The sequence below is a fragment of the Coenobita brevimanus genome, chromosome 113, assembly GCF_032717465.1.
Source record: "Coenobita brevimanus isolate Jiangsu-jjx chromosome 113, ASM3271746v2, whole genome shotgun sequence".
NCBI classification, from domain to species: Eukaryota; Metazoa; Arthropoda; class Malacostraca; order Decapoda; family Coenobitidae; genus Coenobita; species Coenobita brevimanus.
In genome coordinates, this window is record NC_137066.1 from 13,862,513 (window position 1) to 13,890,022 (window position 27,510).

A 27,510-nucleotide genomic window follows, 5' to 3' on the forward strand; every position below is an offset into this window, starting at 1 on the left:
CTTCCTTTTCTTACACCACCACCCGCACATCTCACACCACACACCTCTTCTGCATGCCCCACCACAGCACTCTTAAACAACTGCGTTCCACTCATCTTTCAATTTCTCCTGATACTCTATCTTTTCCTCTCTTTTATCCAACTCACTCACTTTCAAAACCTCCCTGCCACACCTAACCCTCCTAGCTCTCACCCATCTCTTACCTACTCTTAACTTTCCCTCCACCAGGTTGTGGTCAGACATACCTCCACCCTCCCCTCTCAGAACTCTCATATCCAACAATCTTCCTATTACATTCCTAGACACAACCACATAGTCCATCAAAGCTCTATCAACAACCCTTCCACCTTCCTGTCTCACCCATGTATACTTATAAATATCTTTCTTCTCAAACAGCGTATTTCCAATCACCATCTCTCGCTCAACACACATCCCTATCATTCGTTCCCCATTTTCATTTCTTCCAGGCACACCATGCATACCAGCTACACCTTCAACTGCTACATTTCCCACTCTAGCATTCAGATCTCCCATCATTACCACATTCACATTCGCTCCAAAACACTGCAGACACTCATCAACATCATTCCAGAAAGACTCCCTCTCTTCTTCATCCCTTTCATTACCAGGCCCATATGCACTCACAAACACCCACAACTCCGTTCAAATTTCGCTTTCACCCACATCAGTCTCGATGACACCTCCTTCCATTCAATCACACACTGCTGTACTTCCGGACTCACTAACAAGGCCACACCTTCTCTTGCCCTTCCTCTATCAACACCTGACAATCTTCCATTCACACTTCCAAACATAGACTCCCCCTTCCCTTTCATCTTCGTTTCACTCAAAGCTAACACATCCAACTTTCTCTCACAAACATTCTCCCAATCTCCTCCCTTTTAGCCTCAATCGTACTACATCCACGCACATTCATAGACCCAATCTTCAGGGTACGGGGATAACTCCATCCCCCATCCTTTTCTCTGGCATGTCTTTATAGGAACTAAAAAACAGAGGAGTGGGTCCCTAGTCCCCTCACCCCGCCCCTTTTAGTCGCCTTTTACGACACGCAGGGAATACAGTGGCAGTATTCTTCCTAACACAACCTGGCCACAGAGTAGTAGTACCACCTCATAGTGCAGTCAGATTGTGTCCCCCCCGCCACAGGGGTGAAGAAGGAACGGAGTCGGCTTAGCACACCTGATCTCTTGGAAGCAGATTTTACAAGAGATATAATATGATCTTTCCAAGACAAGTCCAGGTTAAATGAAACCCCAAGCATGTTCAAGGATGATGCAGGATTAAGCTGAATATTATTAAACATTAGTGGGTATACCTGTGGAATGTTTTGTCGGGTTGATAAGTGTAAGAACTGAGTCTTAGATGCATTAAAAACAACCAGATTATTTTTACCCCAGTCATAGATACGAGCCAAGTCAGACATTAGGTGTGCCATAGCCTCATCCCTTGTTTGTTGAAGTAACTGTTGAGATGGGCGTTGAGGGAACCGAATGGAAAGGTGAAGGGTAGAGTCATCAGCATATGAGTGGATAGGGTTAGATGTACAGCTTAGGTCATTGATGAATAAATGGAAGAGAGTTGGTGATAGGACAGAGCCCTGAGGAACACCACTGTTGATAGATCTAGGAGAAGAACGATGGCCGGCTACAACAGCAGCTATAGAACGACCAGAAAGGAAGCTAAAGATGAAGACACAGAAAGAAGGATAGAAACTGTAAATGGGTAGTTTGGAAATAAAAAATTTATGCCACACTCGATCAAAAGCCTTTGACATGTCAAGTTCAATGGCAAAGCTTTCCCCAGACCAGGAGTCTGAAAGGTAAGTGAGAAGATCGCCAGTGGAGCGTCCCTGAAGGATCCCATACTGACGATCAGAAAGACGGTTGTGATAGGAAAGATGCTTTCAAATTTATCCATTAAGAATTGACTCGAAAACTTCTGAAATATAGGATGTTAAAGCAATTGGACGATAGTTAGAGGGTTGGGATTGGTCACCTCTCTTTGGGACTGGCTGAGTGAGAGCAAACTTCCAGCAAGAAGGAAAGATACAAGCTGATAGACAAAGACGAGTTTGCCTAAGCAGGGTGTAAGCACAGAAGTACAATTCTTGAGAACAACAGGAGGGACTCCATCAGGCCCATATGTCTTGTTAGTAATGAGCTCTGTGATGGCAGAAAATACATCAGTTGAAGAAATTTTAATGTCAGCCATGAGGAAGTCAGAGGGGGGAAGTGATGGAGGAAGAGCACCGGTATCATCTAAGGTGGAATTGGAGGAGAATGTCTGAGCGAAGAGATCTGCTATATCAGTAGAAGAAATAGCTACAGAACCATCAGAGTAGAAAAGAGGAGGGAAGGATGATGAGGTTAAGTTGTTAGAAAGGTTTTTGGCAAGGTGCCAGAAGCAGCGGGAAGAATTTGAGTTGGAGACATGAGAGCATTTAGTATGGATGAAATTATTTTTAGCAGAGCAAAGAACAAACTGATGTGATACAGTGGTGTGTTGGCTCCGATACTTTTTATAGGCCCTCTCCTTGTTGCAGACAGCATTAGAACAAGCGTGATTAAACCAAGGCTTTCTTGCATTAGTCAAAGGATATGAGAAAAGAATGTATGCTTCCATGCCTGAAAGAATAACCTCCGTAATGAGCAAGGCACACTCAGATGGCTCCCAGCTATGGAAGCAATAATCATTCCATAGAAATCAAAGAAGTACTGTTTGAGGGCCTCCCAATCCGCAGCTCCAAAGTGCCACAGACGACGTTTCTTTGTATGGTCCACAGGCTGTACCGGAGTGTTAGGACAGGTAAAGGTAATAAGGTTGTGATCAAAGGAGCCCAACGGAGAGAAAAGAATATCGGTGTAAGCAGAAGGAATAGTTGTAAGGAAGAGGTCATGTATGTTGGAGTTCTCTCCAAGGCGGTCAGGGATACGGGTAGGGTGCTGTACAAGTTGCTCTAGGTCATTAAGGATAGAAAAGGTGTAGGCTTGTTCACCAGGTGGATCAGTGAAAGGAGAGGAGAGCCAAAGGTGGTGGTGAACACTGAAATCTCCTTGAACGGAGATTTCAGAGAAAGGAGAAATGGATAGAATGGTTTCCATCAAAGAAGTTAGATAGTCGAAGAATTTTTCATAGCCAGTAGAATTAGGGTATAAGTAAACAGCGCAGATATATTTAGTCAGAGAATGACAGGAAAGCCGAAGCCAGAGTGTAGAGGATTCAAAAGAATCAAGTTCAGGAAAACGAGAGCAAGATAAGTTGTTGCATATATATACACAACAGCCACCTTTGGCTTTGAAATGAGTATAGAGAAAGTAGGAGGATACAGAAAAGGGTTTGCTATCAGTTGCCTCAGACAGCTGAGTCTCATTTAGGAAAAAGTGAGGTTTAGAGGAGGAGAGGTTGTGCTCAACAGAGGGAAAGTTGGAGGAAAGGCCACGAATGTTGCAGAAATGAGGAAAAAGTGAGTCACACAGTGGTTCCAGGCAGCTCGAGTCGTTGCCGGGAGAGGGGCGGAAGGTGGGGGCATTTATGTTCCCCCCCCCCCCTGGGGACTCCGAGGCTATGTAGTTCAAAGCCATCCATGATTACATTTTTTGAATTTTGCAAAAGGAAGTGTAGTGTGTACTGTGCATGTAGTTTGGTGTTGATAGTTAAAGAAACTTGTATTGGAGAGCATACTGGCCTACTCTCTTTGTTACTGAGTCACTAAAAAAGTTCAGCAAAGGGGGATGGTCGGGAGCTAGTCCCGAGGGCTGATGAAACGGGAGCTCCAGCTCTCCCTGTCATCAGGTTTCCATCCACCTTGGGAGTACTGCCCTGCTCGACTGGTGCTACAGTCTACTCCTCTACAATACTCTACTGGATGAGTTTGTGAGGAAGAGGGGTTCGGAAGTCGGTGAGACTAGTGAACCGACAAGAGATTGAGCTAGCTGGTTGATCATTGTGAGGAGAATTGCATGTTCGGGTATTTGGCACCCCTTTTTAAAGTGGCAGCATCCGGATTGACTCAGTCAAATACTTTATGTTAAGCTACAGAACTTGGTGAATGTTTTTAACGTATCCGATAGAGCCAGGATTCCGGGGACTTGAATGATGATTGAACGGAAGCGTGGCCTATCGGACTGGGCAAATTTGGGTTGTCTGGACATTAATTCTCCTCACCCTGCCCTGGGGTGGGAAAGGAGGTCCGGATGATGATATATATATATATATATATATATATATATATATATATATATATATATATATATATATATTGTTACGGAACAGAGAGATATAATGGACACTTCAAGTGAGAATACTAAAATCACTACTGTCCCGCAAAGTTCCAGATTCAAAACAAAAGACTTAGGTAAAATTACAAGTTAAAGTTTAATGCTCAAACTAACAACTAAACATTCAGGACTCATAAGGATAATGTAATGGCAAAACAGGTTACATATATGGTTAACTGCAATAGCCACTATTAACATGAATTTAGCAAGAGCAAATTTATCTAAGTCAGCCCTGATAAATGAGAAAACCGGATAATGCTCAGTTAAAGCAAGATATATTATTACAGATAAAAGATATTATTAATATTGGCTGACATTAAAAACTCTACATGAATCACAAAAACCCCACCAGGCCCACGAATTAACGCCTTAGGCCATACAGTACAAGAAAAGTGGTAACAACACTTCTACTCAAATTATACTGCAGCTAGATGACTGGAGACTTCCTGAGCACTCACAAAAATAATAATACACTATACAGGGGAGGACAGACATGTGAACAAAATGAGGAGTAGATCTAAGAGGCAATAATGCAGAGACTGAGCTCATTATATAGCGGGCCGGCAGAGCTTCATTCAACTTGCAAGAAGGATGCTCAAATGAGGGCACAGAGGACGAAGAGTTGACACTCCTGCTCTGAACAACAGAAACAACGACTTACTCTACTATAAGGGGGAGAAGGGGGGAGTGAGGTAGAACACGCAAGCCTGGTCACTGTGGAAGCCACGAGGCGAATCGTGATCAAACATGCAGCATACTGTACGTTAGAATTATACAAAGGATGATGAAATCATAGGCTATGTAACACCTCCCCACAAAGAAAAAAATTTACAAAGGAAATTTCTAATTACTCTAAAGCAATTTGTCTAAAGTCTAGATAAGCAATCTGCAATAACATTTTCTTTCCCCTTGACATGTTGTATGTCTAATGAATACTCCTGAAGAAGTAGACTCCATCTTGTCAATCTCTGATTTTTATCTTTAAACTTACTAAGGAATTTCAGTGGGTTATAATCGGTATAAATGACTATGGGGTCAAAACCAGAACATAAATAAAATGAAAAATGCTGTAAATCCAAAATCAAGGCCAAAAGCTCTTTCTCAATAGTTGAGTAGTTCTTTTGAGGTGGAGTGAACTTCTTACTGTAATAAGATACAGGGTGTTCAATACCCTGATCATCCTCTTGCAGCAAAACAGCCCGAGCTCCTGTATCACTTGCATCAACAGCCATCTTAAAAGGCTTAGCAAAATTTGGAGTAGCGAGCACTGGATGACTTAATAGGATAGCTTTAAGTTTAATGAAAGAGGATTCACAGTTATCGGTCCAGACAAATTTAACTCCCTTTTTCAGTAGGTCTGTAAGTGGTGATACAAGAATTGAAAAGTTAAGAACAAATCTCCTGTAATAACCTACCATTCCCAAAAATATTTGTAGCTCTTTCCTACTTTTAGGTCTGGGAAGATCACTTACAACCTGAACCTTAGCTCCTGGTGGTGCAACGTGTCCATCACCAATTACGTACCCAAGGTACTTAACTTTAGCTTGACCAAACTCACACTTTGATAAATTAGCTACAAGATTAGCCTGAAGCAAACGCTCAAAAAATTTACTGACATAGCATAGGTGATCTTTCCAGTTGTCACTGAAGATTAATACATCATCAATATAAACAACACACCCTGCCAAACCCTCTGTTACAACATTCATGAGCTTCTGAAAAGTGGCTGGTGCATTCTTCATACCATATGGCATTACAGAACATGCAAAAGTCTTTCCTAGTGTTACAAAACATGAGATCTCCCTAGCACGTTCAGTCATAGGTACTTGCCAGTATCCCTTTAACAAATCAAACTTACTTATGTACCTAGCCTTTCCGATCTTATCTATGTAATCTTCCACGCGAGGGAGAGGGTAAGTGTCTGTTTTGGTTATCTGATTAACACGTCTGTAGTCGATGCAAAGCCGCTGTGACCCACCTGGCTTAGGGACTAGAGTGACAGGAGAACTCCACTCGCTCTGACAGGGCTCAATCATCTTGTGGTCCAACAGGTAGCCAAGCTCCTTCTGGATGAGAGGAACTTTCACTGGGTTCACACAGTAAGGAGGCAGTTTAATTGGCTTTGCGTCTCCGACATCGACATCATGCATCAACACAGTGGTTCTTCCTGGAGTGGCACGGAACACTTGAGGGTACTCCTGCAGTAATACTGAAAACTCCTGCCTTTCCTCGGGAGCTAGATGAGAAAGCTTAGTCTGGAGATCATTTATGATATCAGGATTCTTCCCCAAACTATCACTCAGACTCATACTGCATGGGAGAACTTCACTTGCACACTCAGCTGGAACAGCTACAGTGCAGACTGGGTTATTTTCGTCCCGCCTGTGATATAACTTTAGCATGTTGATGTGACAAAATTGCTTGTTCTTTCTATGATCTGGTGTGGTGATGACATAGTTGACATCACTGAGTTTCTCTTCCACGAAATAAGGACCACTAAACTTGGCTTGAAGAGGTTGCCCATGCACTGGTAGCAGAATCAAAACCTGATCTCCTGGCTGAAAGTGGCGTAACCTGGACTTCTTATCATACCAAGCTTTATCTACTCCTGAGCAGCTCCTAAATTCTCTCTCGCCAGCTGTAAAGCAGTGGACAGCCGTTCTTTGAACTTCATCACATACTCCAGCAGGTTGACGTCATCTCCCTCCGACAGCCAGCATTCCTTGAGTAGCTTAAGGGGTCCTCTTACTTCATGGCCAAACAGTAGTTCAAAGGGTGAGAAGCCCAGTGATTCATTTGGAGATTCTCTTGTGGCAAATACAACGAATGGAAGACCTTTATCCCAGTCTTTCTGATGTTCCAAACAGTATTTCTTGAGCATCGATTTGAGTGTTTGATGATATCTCTCCAACGCTCCTTGGGTCTGGGGATGGTAAGCTGAAGTCGTGATCTGGGTGATGCCCAACTCTTTCAGAGACTGCTTGAAAACATTTGACATGAAATTACTTCCCCGGTCTGACTGTACCTCCTTGGGCAGACCAAACTTGGTGAAGAACCCTAGCATTTCCTTAACCACGTTCTTTGCCGAGATATTTCTAAGTGGAACGGCTTCAGGATAACGAGTAGCCATATCAATCAGGGTCAACACATAAGAAAATCCTGAAGAAGTCTTAGGAAGAGGCCCCACAATATCCACCAACACACGGGTGAATGGCACCTCAAAAGGAGGAATGGGAACTAGAGGTGCAACCTTTCGGTCTGATTACACTTCCCCACAACTTGACAGGTGTGACAAGACTTACAATACCAGGAAACATCCCTGAAGATACCTGGCCAGTAGAAGTGTTTCAAAATGCGTGCCACAGTCTTCCTCACTCCAAGGTGTCCTGCCAAACTGGGATCATGAGCCACTCTAATGATATCCTACCTACAAACACGAGGGATGACAACTTGATGTACAACCTCCCATTCACAGTCGGCTGATGCTGTTGGGGGTCTCCACTTTCTCATAAGTACTCCTGACTTTATATAATAACAAGTAGAAGCACTAGCTGACTCTTCCTCACTGCAAGCAGAGTTAGCTAGACCTTTCAACTCAGGGTCAGCAACCTGCAACTCAACCAACTCTTGACGAGACAAATTATCAACACTACGGGGTACTGCCTCATCTGGTGAGTGATCCAAATTAGCAAGAAAAGTGTCAGCTAGGATAACATCATCATCATCATTATGCTCTAAGTCACCAGTAGCCTTAGACTTAGCCCTAGTGACAGGATATGCAGAGAACACATCAGGGACATCACAATTCTGGGTCGCAGTCACTGGTTCACTAGACAACTGAGGAGCTGGACACACTTGACTTCCACCAATATAATTTCCAAGTAAGAAAGTTACCCCTGACATTGGGAGTGTCTCAACCAACCCAACCATAACGGAACCATTAACAAAACCAGACTCTATATTCACTCTGCACAGAGGGACAGAGAAGTAATTATTCCCTACACCTTGTAAGATTACAGTTTCATCAGAGGAATTAACATTAGAGCCTAGAACACTGGTCAGCATCAGGGATTGGCAAGCACCTGTATCACGATATATTTTAACTGATTTCCTGTCATTATTGTCCAGAGGACTGACAAAACCATCAGACAGGAAATTAGCACATGAACTCTTGAGAGTGTCACCCACGTTACTGCTCAAAAGAGGAGCTTCATCATGAGAATTTAATTTACCCCTCAAAGCAGGTTCAGTTAACTCGGTTAAAGAATTCTGGGAACTCTCAAGGGTGGACAATAGATCAATTGACTGAATATTTAAAGACTCCTTTTTGTTCACATCACGCTGTCTCCTGAAACATTTCTCCGTAGTATGACCAAGCTTACTACAATAGGTACATTTACTTTTCTGATACCTAGAGGTGAAGCTGGTATTTACTTCCTGAGAAACAACATCTTTATTCTCTTTCCTGTTACCTGTACTCTGAGTAGAGGCAACGTACAGTACTTACTCTCAGCTTTCCTTTTTTCTTTAGAATATCTCTTGTGAGTGAGAACATATTCATCAGCTAAAACTGCAGCATCAGACAAATTATCTATTCTTTTCTCATCAAGATATAGGCTTACATCTTTATTAATACACCTTTTGAAGTCCTCCAGCATAATCATCTACTTAAATTGATCAGAATCAGAATTTACATTCTTAGAATTTAACCACTTCTCTAACAGATCTTCTTTGATTTTTGCATACTCAACATGGGATTGCTTATCTTGTTTATAAGTTGTCCTAAATTTTACTCTATAGGCTTCAGGAACAAGCTCATAGGCCTTAAGAATCAAGCTCTTAACTACATCATAATTATCAGATTGATCCTGAGGCAAAGATGCATAAATTACTTGAGCTTTATCGGTGAGAACACTCTGTAGGAGTACTGGCCAATACTTTTTAGGCCAATTAAAACCTGTAGCTACCCTCTCAAACAACTGAAAATACTTTGTTAAATCAGATTCATTAAAAGGAGGGACAAGTTTAACATTTTTAGCCACATCAAAATCATCAGAGCTAGATGATCCAGTTCCACTTTGTTTCATGCGATACTCATGGTCTGCCTGAATCCTAGCAATTTCAATTTGTGCCTGTACCTCCTGAATACGAGCCTGAGACTCAGCCTCCTTAGCACGAGCCTCCTGCAGGGCTAGCTGTAACTTAGCTATTTCAATCTGCGTTTGCTCATCTGGAGGAGTTACATTAAACAAGCTTTAATTAATCATGTCAACAATTTCATCTTTAGAATGATGAGAGCGAACAGCAATTCTCAATTGTTGAGCAACAAGCTTAAGTTCATTCTTTGTTCTGTTTTCTACATCACACACTGTTTACACATTTGACAAAAATCTTTGGCTTCATCAAGAGTAGTAATAGTAGACATCATGAATAAATCACAGTCACAAAATATCAAGCAATATCCTTATGATAATATCCTGAATATCCTGATAAGAGGTCGCCAAATTTATGTTACGGAACAGAGAGAGATAATGAACACTTCAAGTGAGAATACTAAAATCACTACTGTCCCGCAAAGTTCCAGATTCAAAACAAAAGACTTAGGTAAAATTACAAGTTAAAGTTTAATGCTCAAACTAACAATAAACATTCAGGACTCATAAGGATAATGTAATGACAAAACAGGTTACATATATGGTTAACTGCAATAGCCTCTATTAACATGAATTTAGCAAGAGCAAATTTATCTAAGTCAGCCCTGATAAATGAGAAAACCGGATAATGCTCAGTTAAAGCAAGATATATTATTACAGATACAAAATAATATTAATATTGGCTGACATTAAAAACTCTACATGAATCACAAAAACCCCACCAGGCCCACGAATTAACACCTTAGGCCATACAGTACAAGAAAAATGGTAACAACATTTATACTCAAATTATACTGCAGCTAGATGACTGGAAACTTCCTGAGCACTCACAAAAATAATAATACACTATACAGGGGAGGACAGAGATGTGAACAAAATGAGGAGTAGATCTAAGTGGCAATAATGCAGAGACTGAGCTCATTATATAGGGGCCGGCAGAGCTTGATTCAACTTGCAAGAAGGACGCGCAAATGAGGGCACAGAGGACGAAGAGTTGACACTCCTGCTCTGAAGAACAGAAAGAGAGAGAAGGGGGGAGTGAGGTAGAACACGCAAGCCTGGTCACTGTGGAAGCCACGAGGCGAATCGTGATCAAACATGCAGCATACTGTACGTTAGAATTATACAAAGGATGATGAAATCATAGGCTATGTAACACCTCCCCACAAAGAAAAAAATTTACAAAGGAAATTTCTAATTACTCTAAAGCAATCTGTCTAAAGTCTAGATAAGCAATCTGCAATAACATTTTCTTTCCCCTTGACATGTTGTATGTCTAATGAATACTCCTGAAGAAGTAGACTCCATCTTGTCAATCTCTGATTTTTATCTTTAAACTTACTAAGGAATTTCAGTGGGTTATAATCGGTATAAATGACTATGGGGTCAAAACCAGAACATAAATAAAATGAAAAATGCTGTAAATCCAAAATCAAGGCCAAAAGCTCTTTCTCAATAGTTGAGTAGTTCTTTTGAGGTGGAGTGAACTTCTTACTGTAATAAGATACAGGGTGTTCAATACCCTGATCATCCTCTTGCAGCAAAACAGCCCGAGCTCCTGTATCACTTGCATCAACAGCCATCTTAAAAGGCTTAGCAAAATTTGGAGTAGCGAGCACTGGATGACTTAATAGGATAGCTTTAAGTTTAATGAAAGAGGATTCACAGTTATCGGTCCAGACAAATTTAACTCCCTTTTTCAGTAGGTCTGTAAGTGGTGATACAAGAATTGAAAAGTTAAGAACAAATCTCCTGTAATAACCTACCATTCCCAAAAATATTTGTAGCTCTTTCCTACTTTTAGGTCTGGGAAGATCACTTACAACCTGAACCTTAGCTCCTGGTGGTGCAACGTGTCCATCACCAATTACGTACCCAAGGTACTTAACTTTAGCTTGACCAAACTCACACTTTGATAAATTAGCTACAAGATTAGCCTGAAGCAAACGCTCAAAAAATTTACAGACATAGCATAGGTGATCTTTCCAGTTGTCACTGAAGATTAATACATCATCAATATAAACAACACACCCTGCCAAACCCTCTGTTACAACATTCATGAGCTTCTGAAAAGTGGCTGGTGCATTCTTCATACCATATGGCATTACAGAACATGCAAAAGTCTTTCCTAGTGTTACAAAACATGAGATCTCCCTAGCACGTTCAGTCATAGGTACTTGCCAGTATCCCTTTAACAAATCAAACTTACTTATGTACCTAGCCTTTCCGATCTTATCTATGTAATCTTCCACGCGAGGGAGAGAGGTAAGTGTCTGTTTTGGTTATCTGATTAACACGTCTGTAGTCGATGCAAAGCCGCTGTGACCCACCTGGCTTAGGGACTAGAGTGACAGGAGAACTCCACTCGCTCTGACAGGGGCTCAATCATCTTGTGGTCCAACAGGTAGCCAAGCTCCTTCTGGATGAGAGGAACTTTCACTGGGTTCACACAGTAAGGAGGCAGTTTAATTGGCTTTGCGTCTCCGACATCGACATCATGCATCAACACAGTGGTTCTTCCTGGAGTGGCACGGAACACTTGAGGGTACTCCTGCAGTAATACTGAAAACTCCTGCCTTTCCTCGGGAGCTAGATGAGAAAGCTTAGTCTGGAGATCATTTATGATATCAGGATTCTTCCCAAACTATCACTCAGACTCATACTGCATGGGAGAACTTCACTTGCACACTCAGCTGGAACAGCTACAGTGCAGACTGGGTTATTTTCGTCCCGCCTGTGATATAACTTTAGCATGTTGATGTGACAAAATTGCTTGTTCTTTCTATGATCTGGTGTGGTGATGACATAGTTGACATCACTGAGTTTCTCTTCCACGAAATAAGGACCACTAAACTTGGCTTGAAGAGGTTGCCCATGCACTGGTAGCAGAATCAAAACCTGATCTCCTGGCTGAAAGTGGCGTAACCTGGACTTCTTATCATACCAAGCTTTATCTACTCCTGAGCAGCTCCTAAATTCTCTCTCGCCAGCTGTAAAGCAGTGGACAGCCGTTCTTTGAACTTCATCACATACTCCAGCAGGTTGACGTCATCTCCCTCCGACAGCCAGCATTCCTTGAGTAGCTTAAGGGGTCCTCTTACTTCATGGCCAAACAGTAGTTCAAAGGGTGAGAAGCCCAGTGATTCATTTGGAGATTCTCTTGTGGCAAATACAACGAATGGAAGACCTTTATCCCAGTCTTTCTGATGTTCCAAACAGTATTTCTTGAGCATCGATTTGAGTGTTTGATGATATCTCTCCAACGCTCCTTGGGTCTGGGGATGGTAAGCTGAAGTCGTGATCTGGGTGATGCCCAACTCTTTCAGAGACTGCTTGAAAACATTTGACATGAAATTACTTCCCCGGTCTGACTGTACCTCCTTGGGCAGACCAAACTTGGTGAAGAACCCTAGCATTTCCTTAACCACGTTCTTTGCCGAGATATTTCTAAGTGGAACGGCTTCAGGATAACGAGTAGCCATATCAATCAGGGTCAACACATAAGAAAATCCTGAAGAAGTCTTAGGAAGAGGCCCCACAATATCCACCAACACACGGGTGAATGGCACCTCAAAAGGAGGAATGGGAACTAGAGGTGCAACCTTTTCGGTCTGATTACACTTCCCCACAACTTGACAGGTGTGACAAGACTTACAATACCAGGAAACATCCCTGAAGATACCTGGCCAGTAGAAGTGTTTCAAAATGCGTGCCACAGTCTTCCTCACTCCAAGGTGTCCTGCCAAACTGGGATCATGAGCCACTCTAATGATATCCTACCTACAAACACGAGGGATGACAACTTGATGTACAACCTCCCATTCACAGTCGGCTGATGCTGTTGGGGGTCTCCACTTTCTCATAAGTACTCCTGACTTTATATAATAACAAGTAGAAGCACTAGCTGACTCTTCCTCACTGCAAGCAGAGTTAGCTAGACCTTTCAACTCAGGGTCAGCAACCTGCAACTCAACCAACTCTTGACGAGACAAATTATCAACACTACGGGGTACTGCCTCATCTGGTGAGTGATCCAAATTAGCAAGAAAAGTGTCAGCTAGGATAACATCATCATCATCATTATGCTCTAAGTCACCAGTAGCCTTAGACTTAGCCCTAGTGACAGGATATGCAGAGAACACATCAGGGACATCACAATTCTGGGTCGCAGTCACTGGTTCACTAGACAACTGAGGAGCTGGACACACTTGACTTCCACCAATATAATTTCCAAGTAAGAAAGTTACCCCTGACATTGGGAGTGTCTCAACCAACCCAACCATAACGGAACCATTAACAAAACCAGACTCTATATTCACTCTGCACAGAGGGACAGAGAAGTAATTATTCCCTACACCTTGTAAGATTACAGTTTCATCAGAGGAATTAACATTAGAGCCTAGAACACTGGTCAGCATCAGGGATTGGCAAGCACCTGTATCACGATATATTTTAACTGATTTCCTGTCATTATTGTCCAGAGGACTGACAAAACCATCAGACAGGAAATTAGCACATGAACTCTTGAGAGTGTCACCCACGTTACTGCTCAAAAGAGGAGCTTCATCATGAGAATTTAATTTACCCCTCAAAGCAGGTTCAGTTAACTCGGTTAAAGAATTCTGGGAACTCTCAAGGGTGGACAATAGATCAATTGACTGAATATTTAAAGACTCCTTTTTGTTCACATCACGCTGTCTCCTGAAACATTTCTCCGTAGTATGACCAAGCTTACTACAATAGGTACATTTACTTTTCTGATACCTAGAGGTGAAGCTGGTATTTACTTCCTGAGAAACAACATCTTTATTCTCTTTCCTGTTACCTGTACTCTGAGTAGAGGCAACGTACAGTACTTACTCTCAGCTTTCCTTTTTTCTTTAGAATATCTCTTGTGAGTGAGAACATATTCATCAGCTAAAACTGCAGCATCAGACAAATTATCTATTCTTTTCTCATCAAGATATAGGCTTACATCTTTATTAATACACCTTTTGAAGTCCTCCAGCATAATCATCTACTTAAATTGATCAGAATCAGAATTTACATTCTTAGAATTTAACCACTTCTCTAACAGATCTTCTTTGATTTTTTGCATACTCAACATGGGATTGCTTATCTTGTTTATAAGTTGTCCTAAATTTTACTCTATAGGCTTCAGGAACAAGCTCATAGGCCTTAAGAATCAAGCTCTTAACTACATCATAATTATCAGATTGATCCTGAGGCAAAGATGCATAAATTACTTGAGCTTTATCGGTGAGAACACTCTGTAGGAGTACTGGCCAATACTTTTAGGCCAATTAAAACCTGTAGCTACCCTCTCAAACAACTGAAAATACTTTTTTTTAATCAGATTCATTAAAAGGAGGGACAAGTTTAACATTTTTAGCCACATCAAAATCATCAGAGCTAGATGATCCAGTTCCACTTTGTTTCATGCGATACTCATGGTCTGCCTGAATCCTAGCAATTTCAATTTGTGCCTGTACCTCCTGAATACGAGCCTGAGACTCAGCCTCCTTAGCACGAGCCTCCTGCAGGGCTAGCTGTAACTTAGCTATTTCAATCTGCGTTTGCTCATCTGGAGGAGTTACATTAAACAAGCTTTAATTAATCATGTCAACAATTTCATCTTTTAGAATGATGAGAGCGAACAGCAATTCTCAATTGTTGAGCAACAAGCTTAAGTTCATTCTTTGTTCTGTTTTCTACATCACACACTGTTTGCACATTTGACAAAAAATCTTTGGCTTCATCAAGAGTAGTAATAGTAGACATCATGAATAAATCACAGTCACAAAATATCAAGCAATATCCTTATGATAATATCCTGAATATCCTGATAAGAGGTCGCCAAATTTATGTTACGGAACAGAGAGAGATAATGAACACTTCAAGTGAGAATACTAAAATCACTACTGTCCCGCAAAGTTCCAGATTCAAAACAAAAGACTTAGGTAAAATTACAAGTTAAAGTTTAAAGAATACTCCCCCAGTATCCCTGCTTGTCGTAAAAGGCGACTAAAAGGGTTGGCGGAGGGTTAGTGCCCCTCCCCGGAAAAAAAAAAACTAACTAAAAAAACAAACAAGAAGCCTCGGACAAGGACTGACCAAACGTTGACGACCCAGGACCGGACAAAGGACTTGGTAATGTGTACATGGAATGTAAGAGGAGCGAATGATGAGGTGAAAGAGAGGGAGATTGTCCAGGTGCTTGAGGATGCGAAAGTGGATGTATGTGGAATAACTGAAACAAAATGGAGAGGAGAAAGTGTGAGAGAATGGGAGTATGGATGGGGTATATGTGCAGGAGTAGATGAGAATGAGAGGGCAAAGGAAGGAGTGTGTATAGTTGTGAGTAAAAGATGGAAGAAGAGCATAAGACAGTATGGATCAGTTGGGTCAAGGATTGTGTGGGTAAAGTTGAAAGTTGGAATACAAATGTGGGCAATTGTGTGTGTGTATGCGCCAACGCAGGATCGTGCTAGAAGAGTGAGAGAAGAGTTCTGGACAAATGTGGAATTGTGCATGGAAAAGTTTGGAAAGAATGAGAGAGTGTTTTTGATCGGTGATATGAATGGTAAAGTTGGTAATGTGAAGGTGGATGGAATAGTTGGTGAGTGGGGTGTGCCTGCTGAGATAGATGAGAATGGGAGTGCGTTAGTGGACATTTGTGCTGGGAGGGGGTTGGTAATAGCCAATACCCTCTTCAGGCATAAAATGATCCACAGGTATACATGGCGAGTGATGAGAAGGGTGGGTGGTGAACTGAATGAAAGGAAGGCAATGATTGATTATGTGTGTGTGGATGAAAGGATGCGAAGATGTGTAAAGGATGCAAGAGTGTATAGAGGTTGGGGGAGTGGACTTTCTGACCACTACTTGGTGGTGGCCAGAATTAGGATGCAAGTAAGATGGAGGAACAGAAGAAGGGAAAGACGAGAGGAAGGAGTAGTTGCAAGGAGAGTGGAAAGTTTACAAGAGGATGAGAAAAAGGCAGAGTATAAGAGAGAAGTGGAGGAACGATTGGGCAAATATGAATTGGAGCAGATGGGAGACGTGGAAGGTGTGTGTAAGATATTTACAGAAGAAATATGTGCAGCATGTGATGTGGTGTGTGGAAGGAAGAGAAGACGTAGGGGGTGCAAGGAACAGCGTGGTGGACTGAAGAGGTGAAACAGGCTGTGGCACAAAAGAAGAAAGCATACAATGAATGGATGAGAAATAGGGGCGTGGAAGAAGTTGAGAGGCGGAAGAGAGAGTTATATGTGGAAAGGAAGAGAGAGGTGAAAAGGTTAGTAAGAGAGAGTAAGAAGAGAGTGGATGAGGAATTTGGAAGGAATTTGAGTGTAAAGTGGAGGGACTGTAAGAAAATGTTCTGGAGAGAAGTGAAAAGAGTAAGACAGGGTGGAAGTGAAGTTAGCAGGGGAGTGAAAGATAAACATGGTAGATTACTAGTGGAGAAGGGAGAAAAAGTGAGCAGATGGAGAGAACACTTTAAGGAATTGTTGAACGTAGAGGATGGAAGTAATGCGAGTATAAGTGGCTGGGGAATGGCTGGGAGAAGGAGGGAGGTGAGAAGACAGGAAGAAATCAGTAGGATAGAGGTTGTGGAAGCAATGAAGAAAGTTAAATCGGGGAAAGCCCCAGGAATTGATGGAGTGTGTGGTGAGATGCTGAAGCATGGGGGAGAGATAGCAGTAGAATGGATGTGGAAGATGTGCAGATTGGCCTGGGAGGAAGGTAGAGTCCCGGAGGATTGGAAGTCAGGTATAATTATTCCCTTGTACAAAGGAAAAGGGGAAAAAGAAGTGTGTGGCAATCATAGGGGCATTTGTCTTCTTAGTATAATAGGAAAAGTGTATGGTAGGATACTTATAGACAGAGTTAGAGAAAGAACAGAGAAATTAGTTGGAGAAGAACAGGGAGGCTTTAGGAAGGGAAGAGGCTGTGTAGATCAGATATTCATTCTTAGATCTTTAGTGGAAAAGTTTCTAGAGAAGGGAAAGAAGTTGTATGCGGCTTTCATGGATTTGGAGAAAGCATATGACAGGGTGGATAGACAAGGATTGTGGAAAGTGTTAAGAATATATGGAGTAGATGGGAAGTTGTTGAATGCTGTGAAGAGTATGTACGATGGTGCGAAGGCTGCAGTGCGTGTGGATGGTGAACTAAGTGAATTTTTCTCTTTGAAAGTTGGTTTGAAACAGGGATGTGTCATGTCTCCATGGTTGTTCAATCTGTACATGGATGGGGTAATAAAAGAGGTACAAGGTAGGGTAGTGGATGTTGGAGTGGCCCTGGTGAGAGAGGATAGTGTTTGGAAACTCCCTGTACTGTTGTTTGCTGATGATACTGTGTTGTTGAGTGAAGACGAAGGGGAGCTGCAAGGCTTGGTGGATGAGTTTGAGAGAGTGTGTAAGAAACGGAACCTAAAGGTGAATGTAGGGAAGAGTAAAGTGATGGTCTTTGAGAGAGGTGAAGTCAGTGAATGTATAGCGAGGTTGGATGGTGAGGAATTGGAAAATGTGAGTACGTTTAAGTATTTGGGTAGTGTGATGAGTAAGGATGGAGGTTTGGAGGGTGAAGTGCTTGAAAGGGTACAGCAGGGAAGAAAGGTTGCTGGTTCCTTGAAAGCAGTGATAAGAAACAGAGAAGTGAGCATGGAAGTAAAAAAGTTACTACATGACAGTATTGTGATACCAACTCTAACGTACGGAAGTGAAGCTTGGACATTGTTGGAAGGACACAAGTCAAGAGTGAGAGCAGTGGAAATGAGTTATTTAAGAGGAGCCTGTGGAGTCACGTGGAGAGACAGGCTGACGAATGAGGATATAAAGGAGCGTTGTGGTGTTGATGGGGATGTGATAGGAAGCGTTGTGAGGAACACACTGAGGTGGTTTGGCCATGTGGAGAGGATGGAGGGTGAAAGACTGACGAAGAGAGTGTATGTGAGTGAGGTGGAGGGTGGAAGAGGGAGGGGGAGACCGAGGATGAGATGGAGGGATGGGGTGGAGAGGTATATGAGAGAGGGGGGTGTGAGTTGGGAGCAGGGTAGTGAAATGGCGGGGGACAGGGCGACTTGGAGGCGATTTGTTTGTGGCCACCCCAAACGGGATTGAGGCGTCTGGCAATAGATAGATAGATAGATAGATAGTTTAATGCTCAACTAACAATAAACATTCAGGACTCATAAGGATAATGTAATGACAAAACAGGTTACATATATGGTTAACTGCAATAGCCTCTATTAACATGAATTTAGCAAGAGCAAATTTATCTAAGTCAGCCCTGATAAATGAGAAAACCGGATAATGCTCAGTTAAAGCAAGATATATTATTACAGATACAAAATAATATTAATATTGGCTGACATTAAAAACTCTACATGAATCACAAAAACCCCACCAGGCCCACGAATTAACACCTTAGGCCATACAGTACAAGAAAAATGGTAACAACATTTATACTCAAATTATACTGCAGCTAGATGACTGGAAACTTCCTGAGCACTCACAAAAATAATAATACACTATACAGGGGAGGACATAGATGTGAACAAAATGAGGAGTAGATCTAAGTGGCAATAATGCAGAGACTGAGCTCATTATATAGGGGCCGGCAGAGCTTGATTCAACTTGCAAGAAGGACGCGCAAATGAGGGCACAGAGGACGAAGAGTTGACACTCCTGCTCTGAAGAACAGAAAGAGAGAGAAGGGTGGAGTGAGGTAGAACACGCAAGCCTGGTCACTGTGGAAGCCACGAGGCGAATCGTGATCAAACATGCAGCATACTGTACGTTAGAATTATACAAAGGATGATGAAATCATAGGCTATGTAACACCTCCCCACAAAGAAAAAAATTTACAAAGGAAATTTCTAATTACTCTAAAGCAATCTGTCTAAAGTCTAGATAAGCAATCTGCAATAACATTTTCTTTCCCCTTGACATGTTGTATGTCTAATGAATACTCCTGAAGAAGTAGACTCCATCTTGTCAATCTCTGATTTTTATCTTTAAACTTACTAAGGAATTTCAGTGGGTTATAATCGGTATAAATGACTATGGGGTCAAAACCAGAACATAAATAAAATGAAAAATGCTGTAAATCCAAAATCAAGGCCAAAAGCTCTTTCTCAATAGTTGAGTAGTTCTTTTGAGGTGGAGTGAACTTCTTACTGTAATAAGATACAGGGTGTTCAATACCCTGATCATCCTCTTGCAGCAAAACAGCCCGAGCTCCTGTATCACTTGCATCAACAGCCATCTTAAAAGGCTTAGCAAAATTTGGAGTAGCGAGCACTGGATGACTTAATAGGATAGCTTTAAGTTTAATGAAAGAGGATTCACAGTTATCGGTCCAGACAAATTTAACTCCCTTTTTCAGTAGGTCTGTAAGTGGTGATACAAGAATTGAAAAGTTAAGAACAAATCTCCTGTAATAACCTACCATTCCCAAAAATATTTGTAGCTCTTTCCTACTTTTAGGTCTGGGAAGATCACTTACAACCTGAACCTTAGCTCCTGGTGGTGCAACGTGTCCATCACCAATTACGTACCCAAGGTACTTAACTTTAGCTTGACCAAACTCACACTTTGATAAATTAGCTACAAAGATTAGCCTGAAGCAAACGCTCAAAAAATTTACTGACATAGCATAGGTGATCTTTCCAGTTGTCACTGAAGATTAATACATCATCAATATAAACAACACACCCTGCCAAACCCTCTGTTACAACATTCATGAGCTTCTGAAAAGTGGCTGGTGCATTCTTCATACCATATGGCATTACAGAACATGCAAAAGTCTTTCCTAGTGTTACAAAACATGAGATCTCCCTAGCACGTTCAGTCATAGGTACTTGCCAGTATCCCTTTAACAAATCAAACTTACTTATGTACCTAGCCTTTCCGATCTTATCTATGTAATCTTCCACGCGAGGGAGAGGGTAAGTGTCTGTTTTGGTTATCTGATTAACACGTCTGTAGTCGATGCAAAGCCGCTGTGACCCACCTGGCTTAGGGACTAGAGTGACAAGGAGAACTCCACTCGCTCTGACAGGGCTCAATCATCTTGTGGTCCAACAGGTAGCCAAGCTCCTTCTGGATGAGAGGAACTTTCACTGGGTTCACACAGTAAGGAGGCAGTTTAATTGGCTTTGCGTCTCCGACATCGACATCATGCATCAACACAGTGGTTCTTCCTGGAGTGGCACGGAACACTTGAGGGTACTCCTGCAGTAATACTGAAAACTCCTGCCTTTCCTCCGGGAGCTAGATGAGAAAGCTTAGTCTGGAGATCATTTATGATATCAGGATTCTTCCCCAAACTATCACTCAGACTCATACTGCATGGGAGAACTTCACTTGCACACTCAGCTGGAACAGCTACAGTGCAGACTGGGTTATTTTCGTCCCGCCTGTGATATAACTTTAGCATGTTGATGTGACAAAATTGCTTGTTCTTTCTATGATCTGGTGTGGTGATGACATAGTTGACATCACTGAGTTTCTCTTCCACGAAATAAGGACCACTAAACTTGGCTTGAAGAGGTTGCCCATGCACTGGTAGCAGAATCAAAACCTGATCTCCTGGCTGAAAGTGGCGTAACCTGGACTTCTTATCATACCAAGCTTTATCTACTCCTGAGCAGCTCCTAAATTCTCTCTCGCCAGCTGTAAAGCAGTGGACAGCCGTTCTTTGAACTTCATCACATACTCCAGCAGGTTGACGTCATCTCCCTCCGACAGCCAGCATTCCTTGAGTAGCTTAAGGGGTCCTCTTACTTCATGGCCAAACAGTAGTTCAAAGGGTGAGAAGCCCAGTGATTCATTTGGAGATTCTCTTGTGGCAAATACAACGAATGGAAGACCTTTATCCCAGTCTTTCTGATGTTCCAAACAGTATTTCTTGAGCATCGATTTGAGTGTTTGATGATATCTCTCCAACGCTCCTTGGGTCTGGGGATGGTAAGCTGAAGTCGTGATCCTGGGTGATGCCCAACTCTTTCAGAGACTGCTTGAAAACATTTGACATGAAATTACTTCCCCGGTCTGACTGTACCTCCTTGGGCAGACCAAACTTGGTGAAGAACCCTAGCATTTCCTTAACCACGTTCTTTGCCGAGATATTTCTAAGTGGAACGGCTTCAGGATAACGAGTAGCCATATCAATCAGGGTCAACACATAAGAAAATCCTGAAGAAGTCTTAGGAAGAGGCCCCACAATATCCACCAACACACGGGTGAATGGCACCTCAAAAGGAGGAATGGGAACTAGAGGTGCAACCTTTTCGGTCTGATTACACTTCCCCACAACTTGACAGGTGTGACAAGACTTACAATACCAGGAAACATCCCTGAAGATACCTGGCCAGTAGAAGTGTTTCAAAATGCGTGCCACAGTCTTCCTCACTCCAAGGTGTCCTGCCAAACTGGGATCATGAGCCACTCTAATGATATCCTACCTACAAACACGAGGGATGACAACTTGATGTACAACCTCCCATTCACAGTCGGCTGATGCTGTTGGGGGTCTCCACTTTCTCATAAGTACTCCTGACTTTATATAATAACAAGTAGAAGCACTAGCTGACTCTTCCTCACTGCAAGCAGAGTTAGCTAGACCTTTCAACTCAGGGTCAGCAACCTGCAACTCAACCAACTCTTGACGAGACAAATTATCAACACTACGGGGTACTGCCTCATCTGGTGAGTGATCCAAATTAGCAAGAAAAGTGTCAGCTAGGATAACATCATCATCATCATTATGCTCTAAGTCACCAGTAGCCTTAGACTTAGCCCTAGTGACAGGATATGCAGAGAACACATCAGGGACATCACAATTCTGGGTCGCAGTCACTGGTTCACTAGACAACTGAGGAGCTGGACACACTTGACTTCCACCAATATAATTTCCAAGTAAGAAAGTTACCCCTGACATTGGGAGTGTCTCAACCAACCCAACCATAACGGAACCATTAACAAAACCAGACTCTATATTCACTCTGCACAGAGGGACAGAGAAGTAATTATTCCCTACACCTTGTAAGATTACAGTTTCATCAGAGGAATTAACATTAGAGCCTAGAACACTGGTCAGCATCAGGGATTGGCAAGCACCTGTATCACGATATATTTTAACTGATTTCCTGTCATTATTGTCCAGAGGACTGACAAAACCATCAGACAGGAAATTAGCACATGAACTCTTGAGAGTGTCACCCACGTTACTGCTCAAAAGAGGAGCTTCATCATGAGAATTTAATTTACCCCTCAAAGCAGGTTCAGTTAACTCGGTTAAAGAATTCTGGGAACTCTCAAGGGTGGACAATAGATCAATTGACTGAATATTTAAAGACTCCTTTTTGTTCACATCACGTTGTCTCCTGAAACATTTCTCCGTAGTATGACCAAGCTTACTACAATAGGTACATTTACTTTTCTGATACCTAGAGGTGAAGCTGGTATTTACTTCCAGAGAAACAACATCTTTATTCTCTTTCCTGTTACCTGTACTCTGAGTAGAGGCAACATACAGTACTTACTCTCAGCTTTCCTTTTTTCTTTAGAATATCTCTTGTGAGTGAGAACATATTCATCAGCTAAAACTGCAGCATCAGACAAATTAACTATTCTTTTCTCATCAAGATATAGGCTTACATCTTTATTAATACACCTTTTGAAGTCCTCCAGCATAATCATCTACTTAAATTGATCAGAATCAGAATTTACATTCTTAGAATTTAACCACTTCTCTAACAGATCTTCTTTGATTTTTGCATACTCAACATGGGATTGCTTATCTTGTTTATAAGTTGTCCTAAATTTTACTCTATAGGCTTCAGGAACAAGCTCATAGGCCTTAAGAATCAAGCTCTTAACTACATCATAATTATCAGATTGATCCTGAGGCAAAGATGCATAAATTACTTGAGCTTTATCGGTGAGAACACTCTGTAGGAGTACTGGCCAATACTTTTTAGGCCAATTAAAACCTGTAGCTACCCTCTCAAACAACTGAAAATACTTTGTTAAATCAGATTCATTAAAAGGAGGGACAAGTTTAACATTTTTAGCCACATCAAAATCATCAGAGCTAGATGATCCAGTTCCACTTTGTTTCATGCGATACTCATGGTCTGCCTGAATCCTAGCAATTTCAATTTGTGCCTGTACCTCCTGAATACGAGCCTGAGACTCAGCCTCCTTAGCACGAGCCTCCTGCAGGGCTAGCTGTAACTTAGCTATTTCAATCTGCGTTTGCTCATCTGGAGGAGTTACATTAAACAAGCTTTAATTAATCATGTCAACAATTTCATCTTTAGAATGATGAGAGCGAACAGCAATTCTCAATTGTTGAGCAACAAGCTTAAGTTCATTCTTTGTTCTGTTTTCTACATCACACACTGTTTGCACATTTGACAAAAAATCTTTGGCTTCATCAAGAGTAGTAATAGTAGACATCATGAATAAATCACAGTCACAAAATATCAAGCAATATCCTTATGATAATATCCTGAATATCCTGATAAGAGGTCGCCAAATTTATGTTACGGAACAGAGAGAGATAATGAACACTTCAAGTGAGAATACTAAAATCACTACTGTCCCGCAAAGTTCCAGATTCAAAACAAAAGACTTAGGTAAAATTACAAGTTAAAGTTTAATGCTCAAACTAACAATAAACATTCAGGACTCATAAGGATAATGTAATGACAAAACAGGTTACATATATGGTTAACTGCAATAGCCTCTATTAACATGAATTTAGCAAGAGCAAATTTATCTAAGTCAGCCCTGATAAATGAGAAAACCGGATAATGCTCAGTTAAAGCAAGATATATTATTACAGATACAAAATAATATTAATATTGGCTGACATTAAAAACTCTACATGAATCACAAAAACCCCACCAGGCCCACGAATTAACACCTTAGGCCATACAGTACAAGAAAAATGGTAACAACATTTATACTCAAATTATACTGCAGCTAGATGACTGGAAACTTCCTGAGCACTCACAAAAATAATAATACACTATACAGGGGAGGACAGAGATGTGAACAAAATGAGGAGTAGATCTAAGTGGCAATAATGCAGAGACTGAGCTCATTATATAGGGGCCGGCAGAGCTTGATTCAACTTGCAAGAAGGACGCGCAAATGAGGGCACAGAGGACGAAGAGTTGACACTCCTGCTCTGAAGAACAGAAAGAGAGAGAAGGGGGGAGTGAGGTAGAACACGCAAGCCTGGTCACTGTGGAAGCCACGAGGCGAATCGTGATCAAACATGCAGCATACTGTACGTTAGAATTATACAAAGGATGATGAAATCATAGGCTATGTAACACCTCCCCACAAAGAAAAAAATTTACAAAGGAAATTTCTAATTACTCTAAAGCAATCTGTCTAAAGTCTAGATAAGCAATCTGCAATAACATTTTCTTTCCCCTTGACATGTTGTATGTCTAATGAATACTCCTGAAGAAGTAGACTCCATCTTGTCAATCTCTGATTTTTATCTTTAAACTTACTAAGGAATTTCAGTGGGTTATAATCGGTATAAATGACTATGGGGTCAAAACCAGAACATAAATAAAATGAAAAATGCTGTAAATCCAAAATCAAGGCCAAAAGCTCTTTTCTCCAATAGTTGAAGTAGTTCTTTTGAGGTGGAGTGAACTTCTTACTGTAATAAGATACAGGGTGTTCAATACCCTGATCATCCTCTTGCAGCAAAACAGCCCGAGCTCCTGTATCACTTGCATCAACAGCCATGCTTAAAAGGCTTAGCAAAATTTGGAGTAGCGAGCACTGGATGACTTAATAGGTTAGCTTTAAGTTTAATGAAAGAGGATTCACAGTTATCGGTCCAGACAAATTTAACTCCCTTTTTTCAGTAGGTCTGTAAGTGGTGATACAAGAATTGAAAAGTTAAGAACAAAATCTCCTGTAATAACCTACCATTCCCAAAAATATTTGTAGCTCTTTCCTACTTTTAGGTCTGGGAAGATCACTTACAACCTGAACCTTAGCTCCTGGTGTGGTGCAACGTGTCCATCACCAATTACGTACCCAAGGTACTTAACTTTGAAAGCTTGACCAAACTCACACTTTGATAAATTAGCTACAGATTAGCCTGAAGCAAACGCTCAAAAAATTTACTGACATAGCATAGGTGATCTTTCCAGTTGTCACACTGAAGATTAATACATCATCAATATAAACAACACACCCTGCTTCAAACCTCTCTGTTACAACATTCATGAGCTTCTGAAAAGTGGCTGGTGCATCTTCTTCATACCATATGGCATTACAGAACATGCAAAAGTCTTTCCTAGTGTTACAAAACATGAGATCTCCCCTAGCACGTTCAGTCATAGGTACTTGCCAGTATCCCTTTAACAAATCAAACTTACTTATGTACCTAGCCTTTCCGATCTTATCTATACCTAATCTTCCACGCGAGGGAGAGGGTAAGTGTCTGTTTTGGTTATCTGATTAACACGTCTGTCCAAGTCGATGCAAAGCCGCTGTGACCCACCTGGCTTAGGGACTAGAGTGACAGGAGAACTCCACTCGCTCTGACAGGGCTCAATCATCTTGTGGTCCAACAGGTAAGCCAAGCTCCTTCTGGATGAGAGGAAGCTTTCACTGGGTTCACACAGTAAGGGAAGGCAGTTTAATTGGCTTTGCGTCTCCGACATCGACATCATGCCACATCAACACAGTGGTTCTTCCTGGAGTGGCACGGGAACACTTCTGAGGGTACTCCTGCAGTAATACTGAAAACTCCTGCCTTTCCTCCGGGAGCTAGATGAGAAAGCTTAGTCTGGAGATCATTTATGATATCAGGATTCTTCCCCAAACTATCACTCAGACTCATACTGCATGGGGAGAACTCTCTCACTCTTTGCACACTCAGCTGGAACAGCTACAGTGCAGACTGGGTTATTTTCGTCCCGCCTGTGATATAACTTTAGCATGTTGATGTGACAAAATTGCTTGTTCTTTCTATGATCTGGTGTGGTGATGACATAGTTGAGCCATCACTGAGTTTTCTTCTTCCACGAAATAAGGAATTCACTAAAACTTGGCTTGAAGAGGTTGCCCATGCACTGGTAGCAGAATCAAAAAGCCTGATCTCCTGGCTGAAAGTGGCGTAACCTGGACTTCTTATCATACCAAGCTTTATCTACTCCTGAGCAGCTCCTAAATTCTCTCTCGCCAGCTGTAAAGCAGTGGACAGCCGTTCTTTGAACTTCATCACATACTCCAGCAGGTTGACGTCATCTCCCTCCGACAGCCAGCATTCCTTGAGTAACTTAAGGGGTCCTCATACTTCATGGCCAAACAGTAGTTCAAAGGGTGAGAAGCCCAGTGATTCATTTGGAGATTCTCTTGCAGCAAATACAACGAATGGAAGACCTTTATCCCAGTCTTTCTGATGTTCCAAACAGTATTTCTTGAGCATCGATTTGAGTGCTTTGATGATATCTCTCCAACGCTCCTTGGGTCTGGAGGATGGTAAGCTGAAGTCGTGATCTGGGTGATGCCCAACTCTTTCCAGAGACTGCTTGAAAACATTTGACATGAAATTACTTCCCCGGTCTGACTGTACCTCCTTGGGCAGACCAAACTTGGTGATGAAGAACCCTAGCATTTCCTTAACCACGTTCTTTGCCGAGATATTTCCTAAGTGGAACGGCTTCAGGATAACGAGTAGCCATATCAATCAGGGTCAACACATAAGAAAAATCCTGGAAGAAGTCTTAGGAAGAGGCCCCACAATATCCACCAACACACGGGTGAATGGCACCTCAAAAGGAGGAATGGGAACTAGAGGTGCAAGCCTTTTCGGTCTGATTACACTTCCCCACAACTTGACAGGTGTGACAAGACTTACAATACCAAGGAAACATCCCTGAAGATACCTGGCCCAGTAGAAGTGTTTCAAAATGCGTGCCTTACAGTCTTCTCCTCCTCACTCCAAGGTGTCCTGCCAAACTGGGATCATGAGCCACTCTAATGATATCCTACCTACAAACA